This window comes from Rhineura floridana, chromosome 2 (assembly GCF_030035675.1).
Source record: "Rhineura floridana isolate rRhiFlo1 chromosome 2, rRhiFlo1.hap2, whole genome shotgun sequence".
Classification (NCBI taxonomy): domain Eukaryota; kingdom Metazoa; phylum Chordata; class Lepidosauria; order Squamata; family Rhineuridae; genus Rhineura; species Rhineura floridana.
Genome location: NC_084481.1, coordinates 172710393 through 172732866, shown reverse-complemented (window position 1 = coordinate 172732866; position 22474 = coordinate 172710393). Strand labels below are relative to the sequence as shown.

The window sequence follows — 22474 nt, the reverse complement described above, 5'->3', positions numbered from 1 at the left end:
GGGATATTATAACAGAGATTTAAAAAATCCTCAACAGTGATTCAGTCCAATAAGAACAACTGAAGTTTCTACACTGTTGATTATTTAAATATTTTCACACCACACTTTCATAAAAGTATAGCAAGGCAATGTACAACATAAATCCATGGTTTAGAATTGCTATGCAGCAGAAATATTTTTATTTAAAAACTTATCCCATCTTTCTACCCAACAAAGATATAAGGGGCCTGACTGGATAATACCTCTCCTTGATCCAGCTGATGCATGTAAGGAAGCACAAGCATCCCTGCTTGTCCAACATCCCAGCATGTCTATGAAGAGTTGTAACATTAATCTATGACCTAGCAGTGTAAACTCCAGTGTCAAAACTGTACAGCTGATTATCAGGATTTTACCAAGGAAGTTGACCTCACTATTTTGACCTATGTACATTGGCTATTCTGTGTTGGCCATATCTGCATGTTACAGTCCTATGTGGATGTCAGAGGTACGACAGGTGTCTTCATTTCCTTCCATACAAATGTGCCAAATCAGGGAGAAGTATTGTCTGATCTGCTCCAAGGTAGCTTACAAAGCAAAATCATGTTTTAATGTAAAATAAAAGTTAATGTATATTGAAACTAAATATTTAAATATTAGCAACATTACAGTATATGCTCTCAATTTCTTAATAAATTATTCATCTATACATTTTAGGTGAGTAGCAATTACTTCTTCAAGGTCTCAACCCAGTTATAGTTAATAATAATAATAAATTTTATTTCTAGGCCGCCTATCTGGCCGCACAATCTGGCGGCGTACAAGATAAAGTAAAATACAACAGACAAACTACATAAAAACCCAAGAACTACAATATAAAACGAAACCGAACCCACCCATAGCTAAAACCAATGGCACCCAAAAGAAAAAAAAGCAAAAAAAAAAGCAGCAAAACAACAACAAAACAAAAGACAAAAACCCAGGCCACCTCAGCCAGCCGGCTTATGTATCCCTCCAAAGAGGGACAGGTGATGGAAATTAGTCACAGCTGGCTGGGTACCTGTATGACTAACAGCACAATACTATGTCTACTCAGTCCTAGTGAATTCAGTTTGGCTTACTCCCAGAGAAGTGGAGTGGTCAGGACTGCTACCAAAAGCCTCGTCTACACATACAGTAGAATGAGAAGGCGCATCATAACACAGCACAATGCAATGAATCACTAAAAAAATGGTGTCTCCCATTTGTAATCTGAATGTTCCCTGATGCAAAACACTCCTTACAAGTAAAAACAACTGTATCAGAGCCAACGGTTCTAGCCAATCCTGCTGTGCTAGTTTTCTACTTGCATGGTTTTTCCTCTCCATTGTAGGGGATCATTAAAAAAATGATCTCTCATATATCATGATACAGTCCATTTCATCACTTCAGTCCCACCTCATTCTGTTAATTGTGTTGACTAGGCCTAAAGTTGATTGATATGAATGCAACAAATGAAATAACAATTAACTTATCCCACCAATTTCATTGGGAAATGCGACCCAATCCTAATCCCACCAAGTTCAATTGGTCTTACTCCGAAGGAAACCTGCACAGGCTTTCAACCATTGTCATAGGATTTCTATTATAGTTGGATTGGGGCTCAAGTGTCTGTACTATCATATATATAGATCTACTGTATGAAAGTAACTTTAAAAAGTTAAGTAACATTCAGAGTATTTAAATTAGTAGGCCTATGTTCTGTAGACAGACATATTCATGCTGAATTATCTCAGTTTTCAATATCTCATAATTGTTATTCTGCAATGATGTGGATAATGGTGATTATTTCTGTACAAAAAAGTCAGTTCCCTATGCTCTGAAGAGATCATGAAACTAACGGGAATGTCAAATACCTGTGTGTGTGTGTGTGTCTGTGTCTGATGGTAACACAAATTGCCTTCCACTTATGTGACCACTAGACACAACCCATATTTATTGTCTGAATATTTTCTCTCCAGAAACATGAATGCCTTCTGTTTCAGCATAAAAGTGAGCACCAAATACTTTTCCAAATCTAAATGATAAGCATCCTTCTTGTTTACCACAAAGTTGATAGTTTGTTATTAGCTTCTCACTCCCTCAAACAGTGAACTGAATGGCTCCATGCCAACCACAAGGGCAGCAGAAAAAGCCCACTTAAAAGACAAGATAGCAGATATTCCATATTTGGGGGCCTTTCCAGGGTGCAGAAAAAGACAAGAATACTTTGTAAGCAAAAAAACCAAACCCCCTACTGACATGGGCTGCATATCTCCAAAGCCCTCCTATAAGGAAAAGTTAGAAACCATGAAAAGTGCTGACAAAGGCACAGGAGAGGAAAAGGTTATTTTAGAATTTTCCCATACAGCAACTGGGAATAGCTTGCTGCACTGCTAGTCCCAAAGGCTCCTCAATAAAGTTTAGCACTAAGATTTGGTGCAGACTGTGCACCTGGCTGCATATCTAGTCCCAAATTCTCCCTCCCCATGAACTCTTATAGATCAGATTGGGAGCCAAGAGCTAGTCCTGACATCTCTTTCTCTATGGTAGGCCTGGGGAACCTCAGGCCAGGAAGCCAAATATCCACTTGATTTAGGGCACACGTACAGGCTGTTAGAAGTAACTAAAGCCCTCAACTTCCTTGTTTAGACCCCCACCCAATACATGTTAGTCATGCATGGAATATTCACTCAACTAAACCACAGTCCCCAACCCATTAACGTAATAAACCTTAAACAAAACTATGCAGGTAAGAAGCCAGCAGGGGTGTGGGGGCTTTCCAGTGTTTTGCACCGCCTGCAGCATGTACAACTATCTGCCTGTTGGACAGAAGTTGTGGGTGTGCTCTCGGTGCAATGAGCTCCTGGCTTTCTGGGAACGACTTCATTTCCTTGAGGCCAAGGTGGCTGAACTGGAAAAGCTGACAGAGGCAGAGAGGTGTGTGGATGAGGCCTTCAGGGACACTATAGCTGTGTCCCACCTCCAAGGATGATAGCTCTCCTGCTATCATGGAGAACAATGGTCTCAGGGAAGGAAAGCATCCAGCTGAGGAAGAGGGAAACGATCCCTTAGAAGGGACCCATTCCTTGGGGGATGAGCAGCTATCCTCTCGTGCCGAGGATATATCTCCAGGGGGTGGAGGGATCCTTGTAGTGGGCGATTCAATCATTAGGAATACAGGCAGTGGGGTGTGTGATGAGCGTGTAGACCGCAAGGTGTTTTGCCTGCCTGGTGCGAAGGTTGCGGATATTGCCCGTCATTTAGATAGTCTGGTAGACAGTGCTGGGGAGGAATCAGTGGTCATGGTGCACGTTGGCACCAATGACATGAGGAAATGCAGCCGTGAGGTCCTGGAAGCAAAATTTAGGTTGCTAGGTAGGATGCTGAAAGCCAGGACCTCCAAGGTGGCTTTCTCTGAAATGCTACCGGTTCCATGCACAGGACCAGCCAGACAGGCACAGGTCTCAATGCGTGGATGAGACGATGGTGTTGGGAGGAGGGGTTTGGATTTGTTAGGCACTGGGGAACATTTTGGGACAAGCCGGGCCTGTACAAAAGGGACGGGCTCCACTTGAACCAGAATGGAACCAGACTGCTGGCACTTAAAATTAAAAAGGTGGCAGAGCAGCTTTTAAACTGACTGAGGGGGGAAACCCGACAGGAGCTGAGGAAGGTCTGGTTTGGAATAAACCTCCCCCCTGGGATAAAGACCAAAGAAATGATGAAATTTTAAAAAGGGTAGGCCTAGAAGTAGGCATTGTGAGAGCAGGGGCACAGGATATAAATTCAGAAGGGCAAAATTACCACAGGCCTAACCACAAGTGCCAAAGACACTTGAAGAGGGACACTGCTTACAAGTGCCTGTACGCTAATGCTAGGAGCCTCTGAACCAAGATGGGAGAACTGGAGTGCTTGGTCTTAGAGGAGAGCATTGATATAGTGAGTATAATGGAGACCTGGTGGAATGGAGAAAGCCAGTGGGATACGGTTATCCTTGGATATAAACTATATCGGAAGGACAGGGAAGGACGTATTGGTGGCGGTGTCACTCTATACGTGAAACAAGGCATTGAATCCAGCAAGCTCGAAACCCCAGAAGAGGCAGACTCCTCCACAGAATCATTGTGGGTGGTGATACCATGCCCCAGGAGGGATTTAATTCTGGGAACGATCTATCGTCCCCCTGATCAAAATGCTCAGGGAGACCTTGAGATGAGATATGAAATTGAGGAAGCATCCAAACTAGGAAATGTGGTAGTAATGGGTGACTTCAACTACCCGGACATAGACTGGCCACATATGTGTTCCAGTCATGACAAAGAAGCAAAATTTCTAGATATTCTAAATGACTATGCCCTAGAACAATTGGTCATGGAACCGACCAGAGGGACGGCAACCCTGGACTTAATCCTCAGTGGGGACCGGGACCTGGTGCGAGATGTAAGTGTTGTTGAACTGATTGGGAGCAGTGACCACAGTGCTATTAAATTAAACATACATGTAACTGGCCAATTGCCAAGAAAATCCAACACGGTCACATTTGACTTCAAAAGAGGAAACTTTACAAAAATGAGGGGATTGGTAAAAAGAAAGGTGAAAAACAAAGTCCAGAGGGTCACATCACTCAAAAATGCTTGGAAGTTGTTTAAAAACACTATATTAGAAGCTCAACTGGGGTGCATACCGCAGATCAGAAAAGGTACTGCCAGGGCCAAGAAGATGCCAGCATGGTTAACGAGCAAAGTCAAGGAAGCTCTTAGAGGCAAAAAGTCTTCCTTCAGAAAATGGAAGTCTTGTCCGAATGAGGAAAATAAAAAGGAACACAAACTCTGGCAAAAGAAATGTAAGAAGACAATAAGGGATGCTAAAAAAGAATTTGAGGAGCACATTGCTAAGAACATAAAAACCAACAACAAAAAATTCTATAAATACATTCAAAGCAGGAGACCATCTAGGGAGGCGACTGGACCGTTGGATGATAAGGGAGTCAAAGGTGTACTAAAGAATGATAAGGAGATTGCAGAGAAGCTAATTGAATTCTTTGCATCTGTCTTCACAGTGGAAGATATAGGGCAGATCCCTGAACTTGAACTAACATTTGCAGGAAGGGATTCTGAGGAACTGAGACAAATAGTGGTAAAGAGAAAGGAAGTTCTAAGCTTAATGGACAATATAAAAACTGACAAATCACCAGGCCCGGATGGCATCTACCTGAGAGTTCTCAAAGAACTCAAATGTGAAATTGCTGATCTGCTAACTAAAATATGTAACTTGTCCCTCGGGTCCTCCTCCGTGCCTGAGGACTGGAAAGTGGCAAATGTAACGCCAATCTTCAAAAAGGGATCCAGAGGGGATCCTGGAAATTACAGGCCAGTTAGCTTAACTTCTGTCCCTGGAAAACTGGTAGAAAGTATTATTAAAGTTAGATTAACTAAGCACATAGAAGAACAAGCCTTGCTGAAGCAGAGCCAGCATGGCTTCTGCAAGGGAAACTCCTGTCTCAGTAACCTAGTAGAATTCTTTGAGAGTGTCAACAAGCATATACATAGAGGTGATCCAGTGGACATACTTAGACTTTCAAAAAGCTTTTGACAAGGTACCTCACCAAAGACTTCTGAGGAAGCTTAGCAGTCATGGAATAAGAGGAGAGGTCCTCTTGTGGATAAGGAATTGGTTAAGAAGCAGAAAGCAGAGAGTAGGAATAAACGGACAGTTCTCCCAATGGAGGGCTGTAGAAAGTGGAGTCCCTCAAGGATCGGTATTGGGACCTGTACTTTTCAACTTGTTCATTAATGACCTAGAATTAGGAGTGAGCAGTGAAGTGGCCAAGTTTGCTGACGACACTAAATTGTTCAGGGTTGTTAAAACAAAAAGGGATTGCGAAGAGCTCCAAAAAGACCTCTCCAAACTGAGTGAATGGGCAGAAAAATGGCAAATGCAATTCAATATAAACAAGTGTAAAATTATGCATATTGGAGCAAAAAATCTGAATTTCACATATACGCTCATGGGGTCTGAACTGGTGGTGACTGACCAGGAGAGAGACCTCGGGGTTGTAGTGGGCAGCATGATGAAAATGTCGACCCAGTGTGCGGTAGCTGTGAAAAAGGCAAATTCCATGCTAGGGATAATTAGGAAAGGAACTGAAAATAAAACAGCCGGTATCATAACACCGTTGTATAAATATATGGTGCGGCCGCATTTGGAATACTGTGTACAGTTCTGGTCGCATCATCTCAAAAAGGATATTCTAGAGTTGGAAAAGGTTCAGAAGAGGGCAACCAGAATGATCAAGGGGATGGAGTGACTCCCCTGTGAGGAAAGGTTGCAGCATTTGGGGCTTTTTAGTTTAGAGAAAAGGCGGGTCAGAGGAGACATGATAGAAGTGTATAAAATTATGCATGGCCTTGAGAAAGTGGATAGAGAAAAGTTCTTCTCCCTCTCTCATAATACTAGAACTCGTGGACTTTCAAAGAAGCTGAATGTTGGAAGATTCAGGACAGACAAAAGGAAGTACTTCTTTACTCAGCGCATAGTTAAACTATGGAATTTGCTCCCACAAGACGCAGTAATGGCCACCAGCTTGGATGGCTTTAAAAGAAGATTAGACAAATGCATGGAGGACAGGGCTATCAATGGCTACTAGCCATGATGGCTGTGCTCTGCCACCCTAGTCAGAGGCAGCATGCTTCTGAAAACCAGTTGCCGGAAGCCTCAGGAGGGGAGAGTGTTCTTGCACTCAGGTCCTGCTTGCGGGCTTCCCCCAGGCACCTGGTTGGCCACTGTGAGAACAGGATGCTGGACTAGATGGGCCACTGGCCTGATCCAGCAGGCTCTTCTTATGTTCTTAATATTCAAAATATGTCAATGCACACAGATTCATTCTGTCCAATGATCTGCAAACACTAAGGCCAATGCTTTTTCTCATTGCTGCCATCTCCTCATATTCAAATAAATCAAAAGTCAGTTTAGTGTTTTAGATGCTTTCATATCTGTTTAAGGAATGCACAAACTGGTCTGAAGGCACATGAGGCCAGCACCCTGCTAAGCTTAAGCAGGGTTAGGTCTGGTCAGTGCCTGGATGGGACACCGCCTGGGAACCATACGTAAGCCACCTTAAGCTTCTATGATGAAAAGAAAGGTGGGGTATAAATGTAATAAAAATAAATAAATCGTACACAGCACTAGGAATGGAATATTTATTTTTATCTTGCCCTTCCCCCCCAGGAGATTTTTGCTTTACACCCAGGCCACCATGAACCTTGGGGCTGTAAGGTTACATTTTATGTTTTGTACATACTTACACGTTGAAAGGACACAAAGGGACAACAACAACTTCTCAAACTGCTGCATGTGCTACCTACTAGCACTGAGAAGAAAAGACACTAATTTGATAGTAGTGCATCTACAAATCGGTAGAGAAAACCAACAGAATGAACAGTTTTATAAAAAGAACATACTGAAACATATTTTGAAATATTTCATGCTATGGTATTACAATTTTGTCCCCAATACTCCTGTTGTTCAAGGAGATCTGCCTGGATACTAGTCTCTGCCATAAGCTACACACAGTCAAGATTTAACTGAACACTTAACAGTTTTCTTCAGTCCAGCACTGCTTTACAACTTCTCAGTTAATAACACTAATATAAATTAGTTTCAGAAAAGTAAGAACAGAAAGTTAGAAACCTAGCATGAGACCATTAAGTTTTATGAAGTATTTTACTTTTATAAATTAAATAGGAATTTAATATGCATTGAAATCAGTGATTTGTGGCCCACATCCTATAAGTTTGTGTTTTGTTTTCTCAAAATAATCCATGGGAATACTTACAATTAATTCTAGATCAGTACAATCATCCTCTGGGGCCAAAGGTAACAAAATAGTATGGAGGGCAATATTCCATTGCAAAGATGCTTTGTGTAGTCTATAAATAGGTAATCCGATTGTTTGTCTTTGGACTGAAGCACAGCTATAGCATCTTTAAAAATGGTTCTTCAGAAGCATAGAACCAGGCAAGAAAAATAAGGAGGCAGAAATTCTGGTCAACCCACTGCCTTTTTCTGAATGTTAACACCTGTGCAGAAGTAACAGAAGTACAAGGAATCTATCTTGTCAATCTTGGCAGCTTCATTTCACATAATATCACAATGTGACATGCCCTATTTTAGCCTTATAAATAAGCCCCCCAAAGTTACTAGCTTGCAAAAACATTTACTAGCATTCTGGGGGCTGGCAGGGGCTCGTATTTCTACGCTGGGTGATAAGAGAAATAGACTGCCGCATCTGTCTTCCATCAGCTTGCCTGCATGGAATTCCCGGTCACCTACAGTTAGTCCTCAAATACAAGAGTGAAGACATATTATGAACAGGCACAAGATCTTTCACTTTTATCTTTTATATTGTTATATTTATATATCTGTAATGTCTGCTGCCCTTGGAATTGAATGTGTGGAATATCAGCAGAACCAAGTGAATAAGTTAAGGATGTCTATTGACAATTATTACAATAAAGTAGTTTTTAAATAAAGGTTTGGATTTGTTTGAACATTTAAACAATATTGTACTGCACTTTATTTAAAATATCAATGATAAATATTTTAGTTCAAGCACTTTTGCCTATTGGAAATAATTTTGAGATGTTTACATGGTATTTAAAATGAACATGGAGCATTTCCACAAGGGTGCATTATATTGCACAATGGGTTGCAGATTCAATTTTTCTGTGTATCTGAGTGAAGGTGGAGGCTGCACAACAGTGCTGTTTGCATTTACTGTGAAATAAACTTCATACAATTTCTCAAATGAGTTTATTTCCAGGAAAGAGCACCAAGAGTCCAGCTGCAAGGAAGTGTTCCAGGGCTGCCCTCGCTTACTTAGGAGTAAGCCTCATGCAACTTGGTGGGATCTATTTTTCAACAAAAATGCCAATTAGCCATTAAAGCTGTGGTCCAAGGATTTCCTTGCTTCTGGCTTAGTCTGATTAGGCTTTGCTCACCCACACCTGCATCTCTGTGAGAACAACAGACCTGTAAGGTGGGACAATTTTTATTTTTAATACATCAGTTTTGTGAAGGATCATATCTGTGCAAAACTTGTTTATTAAAAAGGAAAAAAAGCCTGCTTCTTACGCACACAGAGCTATGGCCAGAAAGAAAAGGGTGAAGGATGTAAACAATGATGAAGTGTTTTTCTTTCCCCTATTCCTTCCCTGCCTTCTGTAATTGCAAATTGCTCTTTATATCCTGAAAGACCAATTTTAATTTTAATACATCTGTTTCGCGCAAGTGCAGTTTTGCACAAAACAGCTGTATTAGAAATAAAAACCTATGTATGCAATGTGGATATGCATTCAGCAACCACTGAATGGTTGCATCCTTTGAGCTAATGGAAACAAAATGGCTAGCTTATGCTCAGGCAACGAGCAAACAGAAGTAAGGGGTGGGGTGATAGAGAAAGGACCCAATGAAATGTTACCATACATGGAAAGAACAGACCACAAAAATGTGACGTCAAAGTGAGCTAGTATGCCCAACATTCAAGCAACTGTGCAATTTTATCAGCTCAGAAAAATCAGGATTCAATGGCAAAAAAGTATGGCTTTGCATTTGGATGAAGACAATGTCATGTAAATGCCAGGAAAAACATGTAAGCATAATTAGTTCCAAATTCACATTAAAGTTCAACTGCCCTGTGGGTGTGCACCTGGTGTGTTTTGTTTTCAAATGTAACTCAAACATTGTCACCCCATTGTCATGGTCAGACCACTTCCTAGTGAACTTTAAACTTACAGCTCCAATCCTCCCCTGCAGGGGTGGTGGACAGAGTAAGATGGTCTACCCCCCCCCCCGGAGACTAATGGAATCTACTGGATTCCTGAATGCCCTCGGGGAGTTCCCTGTAGTTAGAGCAGGTGACTGTTGAAACCATTGTCATACTGTAGAACAATAAGAATCGCCAGGCCCTTAACATGGTTGCCCCCAAGCACCCTCTCCAGCTTTGTGGAGCCCAGTTTGCACCTTGGTACACCAGTGAACTAAGGGCAATGGAACAGGCTGGATGACGGCTAGAGCGCAAGTGGCAAAAGACGTGCTGTGAGGCTGATCGAGCATGGGTAAAACAACATAATTGTGCCTACTGTGGGGCACTGAGGGCAGGGAAGGCCCACTTCTCTGCCACCACTGCATCCTCAAGTAGCCATCCAGTGGCGCTTTTTCGTATTGTCAGGGATCTGTTGACATCAACTCCAGGAAATGGAGTTTTAGACCTTTGGAGGCCCACTGTGAATTGTTTGCAAGGCACTTTGAGGGCAAAACTGCTTGGCTCTGTAGCAATCTTGATGCCCCATCCACATCTACTGTAGTCCCCAGTGAGGTGTCCAGTGAAAAGTCTGCTGAAAATTCTTGGGAATGGTTTCAGTTGATGCGGCCTGATGACGTGGACAAGGTGCTTGTTACGATGCGACCAGCAGCATGTCTTTTGACTTATTAAAGCTTGCTGAGGGAGAATGACCAAGTGGATCCAGGATGTGGTCACATCTTTACAGAAGGGAGTGGTCCCAGCCACACTTTTAAGAGGCAGTGATCCGACCTCGCCTGAAAAAGCCCACCCTGGACCCACTCGTTTGTGACAACTACGGCCTGGTCGCAAATACCCCTTTTAGGGAAGGTAATCAAGAAGGTTGTGGCACAGCAATTGCAAGTACTCTCGCATTTACTATTGACCATGGTATCCTTCTGAGCCAACAGATTATTTTGATCCATTCCAGTCTGGATTCAGGCCTGGTTATGGGACTCAATCGGCCTTGGTCGCCCTGATGGATGACCTCTAGGGAGAAGGCCAGGGGGAGTGCAACCCTGTTATTCTTACTTGGTCTCTCAGCGGCTTTTGATACCATTGACCACGGTATCCTTCTGGGCTGACTCGGTGAGATGGGTATCAGAAGCACAGTTTTACAGTTGTCCTGATCCTACCTCCAGGGTCATTTTCAGAGAAAAGTATTGAGTGATTGTTTTTCAGCCCTCTGGCAGTTATGCTGTGGGTGCTGCAGGGTACCAACTTGTCTCCCATGTTGTTTAAGATCTACATGAAATCCCTTGGGAGTGGTCATCAGGAGATTTGGGGCAAGGTGTCAGCAGTACACTGATGATACCCAGCTCTATTTCTCTGTAACATCTGAATCGGGAGAGGCTGGGCAAGCCCTGGACTAGTACCTGGACTCAGTAGTGGGCTGGATGAGGGCCAATAAACTGAGTCTGAATCCTAGCAAGACAGAGGCACTGCTTTGGATTGCCTGCTTTGGATGAGGTCATATTCCCTCTGAAAGAGCAGGTTCATAGTCTGGGGGTGCTCCTGGATGCATCCTTGTCGCTAGAGGCCCATGTGACATCAGTGGCTAGGAGTGCTTTTCACCAGCTTTGGCTGGTGAGACAGTTGTGGCTGTTTCTGGACCAGGATAGCCTGACTATCGTTGTCCATGCACTGGTAACCTCCAGGCTGGATTACTGTAATGCACTCTGTGAGGCTGCCCTTAAGGTTGGTCTGGAAGCTGTAACTGGTGCAAAATGCAGCGGCATGACTGCTCACTGGGGCAGGATATCGCCAACATGTCATCCCGCTGCTGAAAGAATTGCACTGGCTGCCCACTAGCTACCGGGCTAAGTTCAAGGTTCTAGTTTTGGCGTACAAAGCCCTTTATAGCTTGTGACCAGGATACCTGAAAGATCGTCTTATCCATTATATACCCAGTCTATCACTACACACTGCGGATGAGGGCCTCCTGCAGATACCATCTTATCAGGAGGTCCCTTCTGCACAACATAGGAAGCAGACTTTTAGTGTTGTGGCACCTACTCTTTGGAATTCCTTTCCCTTAAATATTAGATAGGCACCATCTGTGTTTTCGGCACCTACTGAAGATCTTCCTCTTTCAACAAGCCTTTTAAGTAGAGACCTTGTCTATGTTTTGTGTTGTAATTGCTTTTTAAGATGTTTTTAAAGCTTTTTTAAAAAAGGTGTTTTTAAATATGTTTTTATTTAATATGTTTTTAAAGATGTTTTATTTTAATATATTTTAAAGTCTTTTAAGATTTTTTAGAGTGTTTTTAGTATTTTGTTTGCCACCCTGGGCTCCTTCTGGGAGGAAGGGCAGGCTATAAGAAAGCTTCAGCTATGGGGTGGTATACAAATGTAATTAATTAATTAAAATAAAACATGCTAATCAGATCTTAGTCAATTTAGGACACTGGAAATTAGTATTATATCAATTAACTATCATTCCCAGGCATACACTGCAATGAGATTTCATTTTTTTCTTCAATGTATATACCAAGTGCAATAATTATTTTTCAAATTTTAATACAAATGATAAAGACCGGAGTGAGGGTTGATAAGGCCACTATTGTGCTACAGTCGATTTGCATTTTTATTCATGCTGAGGAAATCAAATAACAACATTAATAGTTATATGCGAAGCCTGGTTTTCATGGCTATTTCCAATATAGTTAGAGTGATCATGGGCTGATTTCTTTAACCTTATTTTTACAGTTGTGTCTATAACACGACTGTAATTCGGAAAATTGTAAAAATTGCAAGTTTAGTCTCTAACCGCAGTTCTCAGGATGTGGCTGGGTAATTCTGGAGTGAGAAACACAACATTTGAAAGCTAGTATTTTGTACTTTAGCTAACAATATCTGAACTCCGATTAACATTAAACAACGTGTGTATTAACTGGACTGATACTCCCTGAAAAAACAATCAAGAAGCATGTCACCTGTCATTTAAATGCTTTCTTTTCATTGCATTTTAAAAGATGTGATCAATAGAACAGTTTTACAACCTCAAGAATTTATCTAACTTGGACGATTGTATTCTCTGAAAGTATGAATAATTTTTAAAATATATGTATCTGCAGTAATATATGTAAATATGTAATATTTCACATGTAAAATGCAATATTAACAGCTGCCAGATAATGAAATACAATGAAATAACTGTTGCCAGATAATGAAATGTTGAAAAAAGTTCTTTACAATTATATAGTACATGTTAACTATGTATGAAAATGGATCTGTAGGTTGACATTTTCATGTAATTATCCAGCAGGGGTGGTTGCATACCCAAGGACACCTCATAATGCAAAAATGCTGCTTCAAAGTAACTGTATCATATCAATAGTGGAAATGAGAATCAGACCTGTATTCCTGGGAATTTTGGTAGCACACATGGTTGGCATTTTTCAAATCAGAAAAGACCACACAATGATGCATTAAGAGTGTAATCCTGTGCATGTCTCCTCAGAAGTAAGCCCCACTGAGTTCAAAGGAACTTACTCAAGGGAAGTGTGTATAGGATTGCAGCCTAAGCACGATTCAGAGTTGCTCACTCCCAGAACAAAAATCTTAATCATCTTAATTAGCAAATTAAAAGTTGTCTAGACAAGATGCTCAGCTGAAATGATCAGTTGTTATTACATGAGTAATCTACTGTAGTACCAACCAGCCTTTTCACAACTGAACCTTATACCCATCAAATTAGTTCTCTGGGATGGAATTCTGACACTATTTATTTGTGAACTATTTAACTTCATACATACGCAGCTTCAAGTCCTAGAAGAGCAATCCTAGTTCATGGTGTATGGTGAAAATCATAGAACAGTAGAGTTGGAAGGGGCCTATAAGGCCAATGAGTTCAACCCCCTGCTCAATGCAGGAATCCAACTGAAAGCATACCCAACAGGTGGCTGTCCAGCTGCCTCTTGAATGCCTCCAGTGTTGGAAAGTCCACCACTTCCCTAGGTAGTTGGTTCCACGATTGTGCTGCTCTAACAGTTAGGAAGTTTTTCCTGATGTTTAGTTGAAATCTGGTTTCCCGCAACTTGAGCCTATTATTCCGTGTCCTGCACTCTGGGATGATCAAGAAGAGATCTCAGCCCTCCTTTCAAGTACTTGAAGAGTACTACCATATTGCCCTTCAGTCTTCTCTTCTCAAGGCTAAACATGCCCAGTACAGCTTCGTTTCCAGTCCCCTGATCATCCTTGTTGCCATTCTCTGAACCTGTTCCAGTTTGTCTGCATCCTTCTTAAAGTGTGGTATCCAGAACTGGACATAGTACTCAAGATGAAACCTAACCAGCGCTGAACAGTGGGGAACTAGTACAGTAACACCTCAGTTAACAAATCCTCCAGGAATGAAGCTCCTTTTAATGAAGGCTTTTTAAAAGGTGAAACTGACCAGCTTTGCTGTGGTATGGATAAATTTTCAAGCCTGTGCCTTTGCTTTAAGGTAACACTGACTAGCCTGTGTCTTTGCTTTCCTATGGATAAACTGGCAAGTCTGTACCTTTGCTTTGCCAGGGTGAAACTGACAAGCATTGTGTTGTTTGCTTTACATTAAACAGTTCTCTTGCCTTCTCTCAGGGCTGGGGAAGGAAGAATCTGATTCAGAGAAGGAGGGGGAGCGGGTGGGTGCTGGGTAAGCACCCTGTAAAGCATCTGCTGAAGCTGCCCCCATCATCTATAAGCCAGTGTAGGAACCTATCCCTATTATTTCAGTGTTATTCCCACCTCTGGTACCAAGGTTTCTGTTAAAGAAGTAATGTCCAGGAACACATCTACTTTAACTGAGTTATTTACTGTACTTCATGCAATTTGGAAATCGTATCTACATTAAGTCTATGGCAGCCGTTAAAAGATAATACACACAGTTCTTCTAGAACTTGGAGCAGGTATGTTAGACGAACTGGTTCCTGAGTTTGCTTATTTCCGGGGGGAGGGGACCTATAGCCCATAGGCCAACTGTGGCCCTCTAGTCCTGTCTATCACACTCTTGAGACTCTCCCAAGGACACATCCCTCACTAGTCCTGCTCACTGTCACTAGTGCTTTCCTCAAGTTCTTCACCTGGCGGACTGTGCCCCCTGAACCATGGCAATGTCTCTTACTTAACTGGATAGAGGTGGGTATGTATTTGTGTAACCTTGGACTTTTGCATGGCTGAAACGAAGTCTACTGAAAGTGTGTACATATAAGTGTGACATGTGTTGCTCTGTTCAATTTTGCTTCTGGCCCTGCCCATAAGGCCATCAGAAGGCTGCCCATGAATGAAAAGGGTTTCTTACCCCGGCTTATTTTGTCCTTCCTCCCAATCTCTTTTCCTTCTGTGTTGTGTCTTTTTAGACTATAAGCTTCAGGGAAGAGACTATCTTGCTTTTATTCATCTGCAATACATTCTGGGATCTTTTTTTTTTTTAAACACCTTTTTTATTATTTTCTAGCTACTTAAGAATGGTTAGCAACCTTGAGTGAGAAGTCTCACATGCTTCACCTGCCCACCCAGTGGTTACTCCTCACTTCCACAACTAACTATGGTTAGCATTACATCTATAACCACTGTTGGCACCAAACTAGTTAGAAAACCCTTTTCTAACCATGTTTCCAAACTGTGTTTTGGTAGTAACTATAAGTAAGTTAGGGAGAAAGAGGGTGAATGTCACAAGGCGCTAACTATGGTTAAAAGAATGGAGCACTGTAACTGAGCCAGTGTTTCTACAATATCATTACCACCACCACAATTTGGAAATGGACTACCATAAAGTCGATCCTGACTTACAGCGACCCTATGAATAGGGTTTTCAAGGTAAGCGGTATTCAGAGGGGGTTTACCATTGCCTCCCTCTGAGGCTGAGAGGCAGTGACTGGCCCAAGGTCACCCAGTGAGCTTCATGGCTGGGTGGGGATTGGAACCCTGGTTCAAGTCGTAGTCCAGCACCTAAACTACTACACCACACTGGCTCTCTTCCACAATTATAATAAAACCCATTAAACAGCTTTGAAAATAGACTTTTAGCTATTATTCCAAACAGCTCCTATTTATCAGGCTAGACAAAAGACCTTAAGAGAGTTACAATCCCACAAGTATCAGCACACATATTTCCCACATATTTTAGTCACTTGTCGCACATTAATAACTTAAAATAAGATAGAGACCATCTCTCCAATCAATTCATAGAAGCTCCCCTGTTTGATCACCTAGAGGCAATTCTTCTTACCTCCATTTTGAAGCTGAATGTTGGAAGATTCAGGACAGATAAAAGAAAGCACTTCTTCACACAGTCATAGTTAAACTATGAAATGTGTTCCCACAAGAGGCAGTGATGGCCACCAACTTGGAAGGATTTAAAAAAGGATTAGACAAATTCATGGAGAAAAGGGCTATTCGTGACTACTAACCATGATCGCTATGCTCTGCCTCCGTAGTCGAAGGCAGTATGCTTCCAAATACCAATTGCTGGAAACCTCAGGAGCGGAGGGTCCTCTTTGCACTCAGGTCCTGCTTATGGGTTTCCCATGGGCAACTGGTTGGCCACTGTGAGAACAGGATGCTGAACTAGATGGGCCATTGGTCTGATCCAGCAGGCTCTCCTTATGTTCTTATTAGCCGACCCAGGCAAATGGCTATTTACAAGCCTGCTTTGTTTTCTTCCTTGCATACACTTAATAGTTACATTTTTCTTAAAGAATGTGTTCATATTTAGCCTAGTATAGTGCTGTGGATAGCACAAGGCAGCCTGCGGTGATTAGTAGCCTGGTTCACATGTAACACAAAACCATAGTTTAGTTTAGTGTAGCCTTCCCGAAGCTGGTGTCATCTAGATATTTTGGACTAAAAACCTACATAATCTCTTAACCACTGGTCATGCTGCCTGAAACCAACTGTAATCCAAAACATCTGGAAGGCTCTGCACTGAAGAAGGCTGTCCTGTGTACAAACCTTGAGCTTATGCACTCTCCTCTCCTTAGGCATGCTTTCAAGGAGGAGACTGAAGCCATCCACTTCAGTTTTCAACTAATCACAGTTTCTAAGGTACTGTTTGAACTCAGACAAATTGTAGTCAGTGTTAACTACGGTCTACTGAAACAAGCCAGGATCATGAACCACAATTTGGAGTTGGCTTGTTTCAATAAACCATAGTCAACATTAACTATAGTTATCCTGTGACAAGAAGGTATGAGAAGATGGGTTAAGTGCTAAAACTATCCACAAGACTGCCTATATGCAATAGGCATAGTTAACACTTTTAAAGAAATTGATTAGACAGGATTATCTTTCAAGGGTTTCAGAAGTGAACAAAATAATACTGTTGGGGGAATGAAAGACGGCAGGCTCTTTTTGCAGCCGACTTCCATGACATGCCTTTTTTCTTATCAGCATGAGACATCCAAAACCTGCTCATCCTTCTTTTGGTAGATGCATGCAAGTCATAAGAACATAAGAAGAGCCTGCTGGATCAGGCCAGTGGCCCATCTAGTCCAGCATCCTGTTCTCACAGTGGCCAACCAGGTGCCTGGGGGAAGCCCGCAAGCAGGACCCGAGTGCAAGAACACTCTCCCCTCCTGAGGCTTCCGGTAACTGTTTTTCAGAAGCATGCTGCCTCTGACTAGGGTGGCAAAGCACAGCCATCATGGCTAGTAGCCATTGATAGCCCTGTCCTCCATACATTTGTCTAATCTTCTTTTAAAGCCATCCAAGCTGGTGGCCATTACTGCATCTTGTGGGAGCAAATTCCATAGTTTAACTATGCGCTCAGTAAAGAAGTACTTCCTTTTGTCTGTCCTGAATCTTCCAACATTCAGCTTCTTTGAATGTCCACTAGTTCTAATATTATGAGAGAGGGAGAAGAACTTTTCTCTATCCACTTTCTCAATGCCATGCATAATTTTATACACTTCTATCATGTCTCCTCTGACCTGCCATTTCTCTAAACTAAAAAGCCCCAAATGCTGCAACCTTTCCTCGTAAGGGAGTCGCTCCATCCCCTTGATCATTCTGGTTGCCCTCTTCTGAACCTTTTCTAACTCTAGAATATCCTTTTTGAGATGAGGCGACCAGAACTGTACACAGTATTCCAAATGCGGCCGCACCATAGATTTATACATAGATTTATATCATAGATTTATGATACCGGCTGTTTTATTTTCAGTTCCTTTCCTAATTATCCCTAGCATGGAATTTGCCTTTTTCACAGCTACCGCACACTGGGTCGACATTTTCATCATGCTGCCCACTACAACCCCGAGGTCTCTCTCCTGGTCAGTCACCACCAGTTCAGACCCCATGAGCGTATATGTGAAATTCAGATTTTTTGCTCCAATATGCATAATTTTACACTTGTTTATATTGAATTGCATTTGCCATTTTTCTGCCCATTCACTCAGTTTGGAGAGGTCTTTTTGGAGCTCTTCGCAATCCCTTTTTGTTTTAACAACCCTGAACAATTTAGTGTCGTCAGCAAACTTGGCCACTTCACTGCTCACTCCTAATTCTAGGTCATTAATGAACAAGTTGAAAAGTACAGGTCCCAATACCGATCCTTGAGGGACTCCACTTTCTACAGCCCTCCATTGGGAGAACTGTCCGTTTATTCCTACTCTCTGCTTTCTGCTTCTTAACCAATTCCTTATCCACAAGAGGACCTCTCCTCTTATTCCATGACTGCTAAGCTTCCTCAGAAGCCTTTGGTGAGGTACCTTGTCAAACGCTTTTTGAAAGTCTAAGTACACTATGTCCACTGGATCACCTCTATCTATATGCTTGTTGACACTCTCAAAGAATTCTAATAGGTTACTGAGACAGGACTTTCCCTTGCAGAAGCCATGCTGGCTCTGCTTCAGCAAGGCTTGTTCTTCTATGTGCTTGGTTAATCTAGCTTTAATAATACTTTCTACCAGTTTTCCAGGGACAGAAGTTAAGCTAACTGGCCTGTAATTTCCGGGATCCCCCCTGGATCCCTTTTTGAAGATTGGCGTTACATTTGCCACTTTCCAGTCCTCAGGCACGGAGGAGGACCCGAGGGACAAGTTACATATTTTAGTTAGCAGATCAGCAATTTCACATTTGAGTTCTTTGAGAACTCTCGGGTGGATGCCATCCGGGCCCGGTGATTTGTCAGTTTTTATATTGTCCATTAAGCTTAGAACTTCCTCTCTCGTTACCACTATTTGTCTTAGTTCCTCAGAATCCCTTCCTGCAAATGTTAGTTCAGGTTCAGGGATCTGCCCTATATCTTCCACTGTGAAGACAGATGCAAAGAATTCATTTAGCTTCTCTGCAATCTCCTTATCGTTCTTTAGTACACCTTTGACTCCCTTATCATCCAAGGGTCCAATTGTCTCCCTAGATGGTCTCCTGCTTTGAATGTATTTATAGAATTTTTTGTTGTTGGTTTTTATGTTCTTAGCAATGTGCTCCTCAAATTCTTTTTTAGCATCCCTTATTGTCTTCTTGCATTTCTTTTGCCAGAGTTTGTGTTCTTTTTTATTTTCTTCATTCGGACAAGACTTCCATTTTCTGAAGGAAGACTTTTTGCCTCTAAGAGCTTCCTTGACTTTGCTCGTTAACCATGCTGGCATCTTCTTGGCCCTGGCGGTACCTTTTCTGATCTGCGGTATGCACTCCAGTTGAGCTTCTAATATAGTGTTTTTAAACAACTTCCAAGCATTTTCGAGTGATGTGACCCTCTGGACTTTGTTTTTCAGCTTTTTTACCAATCCCCTCATTTTTGTGAAGTTTCCTGTTTTGAAGTCAAATGCGACCGTGTTGGATTTTCTTGGCAATTGGCCAGTTACATGTATGTTTAATTTAATAGCACTGTGGTCACTGCTCCCAATCGGTTCAACAACACTTACATCTCGCACCAGGTCCTGGTCCCCACTGAGGATTAAGTCCAGGGTTGCCGTCCCTCTGGTCGGTTCCATGACCAACTGATCTAGGGAATAGTCATTTAGAATATCTAGAAACTTTGCTTTTTTGTCATGACTGGAACACATATGCAGCCAGTCTATGTCCGGGTAGTTGAAGTCACCCATTACTACCACATTTCCTAGTTTGGATGCTTCCTCAATTTCATATCTCATCTCAAGGTCTCCCTGAGCATTTTGATCAGGGGGACGATAGATCGTTCCCAGTATTAAGTCCCTCCTGGGGCATGGTATCACCACCCACAACGATTCTGTGGAGGAGTCTGCCTCTTTTGGGGTTTCCAGCTTGCTGGATTCAATGCCTTCTTTCACGTATAGAGCGACTCCGCCACCAATACGTCCTTCCCTGTCCTTCCGATATAGTTTATATCCAGGGATAACCGTATCCCACTGGTTTTCTCCATTCCACCAGGTCTCCGTTATGCTCACTATATCAATGCTCTTCTCTAAGACCAAGCACTCCAGTTCTCCCATCTTGGTTCGGAGGCTCCTAGCATTAGCGTACAGGCACTTGTAAGCAGTGTCTCTCTTCAAGTGTCTTTGGCACTTGTGGTTAGGCCTGTGGTAATTTTGCTCTTCTGAATTTATATCCTGTGCCCCTGCTCTCACAATGCCTACTTCTAGGCCTACCCCTTTTAAAATTTCATCATTTCTTTGGTTTTTATCCCAGGGGGGAGGTTTATTCCGAACCGGACCTTTCTCAGCTCCTGTCGGGTTTCCCCCTCAGTCAGTTTAAAAGCTGCTCTGCTACCTTTTTAATTTTAAGTGCCAGCAGTCTGGTTCCATTCTGGTTCAAGTGGAGCCTGTCCCTTTTGTACAGGCCCGGCTTGTCCCAAAATGTTCCCCAGTGCCTAACAAATCCGAACCCTTCCACCCGACACCATCGTCTCATCCACGCATTGAGACTGCGAAGCTGGGCCTGTCTGGCTGGTCCTGCGCATGGAACCGGTAGCATTTCAGAGAAAGCCACCTTGCAGGTCCTGGCTTTCAGCATCCTACCTAGCAACCTAAATTTTGCTTCCAGGACCTCACGGCTGCATTTCCCCATGTCGTTGGTGCCAACGTGCACCACAACCACTGACTCCTTCCCAGCACTGTCTACCAAACTATCTAAACAACGGGCGATATCCGCAACCTTCGCACCAGGCAGGCAAAACACCTTGCGGTCTACACGCCCATCACACACCCCACTGTCTATGTTCCTAATGATCGAATCACCCACTACAAGGATCCCTCCACCCCCTGGAGATATATCTTCTACACCAAAACCAAACATGAGGCAAGGTCAAGCGAAGCAGTAAAGTAAGCAACTTTTGGACGTTGGGAAAAAAAGCTGGCCTCACATGATAAATTGGATCACATAGCTCTATTAGCAAAACAAATCAACACCTAGTTTCTGAAAGAATTTTTTCTTGCTTATTTTCAAAGCTAATGGTCAAAGGTACACTAGCGTTGTACATGCATTGTTGTTGTTTTTAAATTACAAACTAGTGTTTAAAATGCAATTCCCTACTTGCTGTCAGAAATTATATAAACCAAGAACTGAACCATGTGATTCTTCTGATCACATGAAGCTCAACATGGTAAGCAGCTTGTAATATGGACAATCTATCAAGAATTACTAGTTTGTAAGGTGGATCAAAAGGAAAAGAGTTATGCTGTGAGTGCCTTATAAAGGAAGTTTGTGGGCTAAAGTACTTCTAAAGTGAAAATAATAAAAATGAAAAAATTAACAAGGCAGAGATAAACAGCAAAAATATTCCTTATGTTTTCCCAATTTCATTTATTTATTAAATGCAAATCTTCAGTATTTGTATGGGGAAATCATGGTAGCACATTGATAAATGTTTGCAACATAATACTTTGCCAGATAATTTAAAATCTCTCCCAAAAATGCCAGCATAACTTTTTAACCTTTCCTTATGCCACACTGAGCAGCACGCCATCACAAGATCTTCATCTGACCCAATAAAGAACTGATGATGCACATCCCCATCTTACCATGAACGAAAAAATTCTGTGCTACAATACAATAGAATAACCTATGCATGTTTACTCAGAAAAATGTCCTTGGTGTTTAATGGGGCTTAGTCCCAGTAATTGTGTACAGAATTAGCCTTAATTTCCTTATTAATTTGAACACCCACTTCTAACTTGAATCTCTTCAGGCAGATTATGAGTCTACTAGTTCCTATCTCTCAGCATAACAAACCACACACTGCTGCGAGGATCAACTCAGGGGGAAAACCCTCAAGCATGCCCTCCTGAGTACCTTGGTAGAAGTGTGGATACAAAATGTAAAATACCCTGAAAGAGAGAAAGTATGCTAGATTCTACACATAAAGGTTGTCATGCTATGGCCCTGGAGCCAAATCTGTGACAACATAATAACGCAAACTACAACTAAATGATAACATACTGGTACAAAGATACTGGTACAAAGATACCGGTACAGAGAACTAGCAAGGTCCAGCAAACATAGTTGGAGAAGTCAAACTTTAGAATGTAAAACAGGTTCAAATCTTCCTGTTAGCAGAAAATTACTTTAAGGACTGCCCTGGGCTATATTACCTTCTAAGGAGCAGTGGTGAAATACCTAAGCACCTTGCATGTACTAGCAAACTATAATCTAACCACTGCCCCAGTTGTCTGACTCGTCTGTAACCCCATGTTCAACTTGCATTTCCACCTTCTCCACCCCACTCTGCTCTTCCCC

The 22474-nt window shown here is 42.1% G+C and overlaps 1 protein-coding gene across 1 annotated transcript in view; it reads right to left on the bottom strand.

Moving 5' to 3' along the window:
• Window positions 1-22474, bottom strand: part of KATNBL1 (katanin regulatory subunit B1 like 1) — a 42316-nt gene that overhangs the window by 18014 nt on the left and 1828 nt on the right. The gene's annotated exons all lie outside the window — the stretch shown is intronic.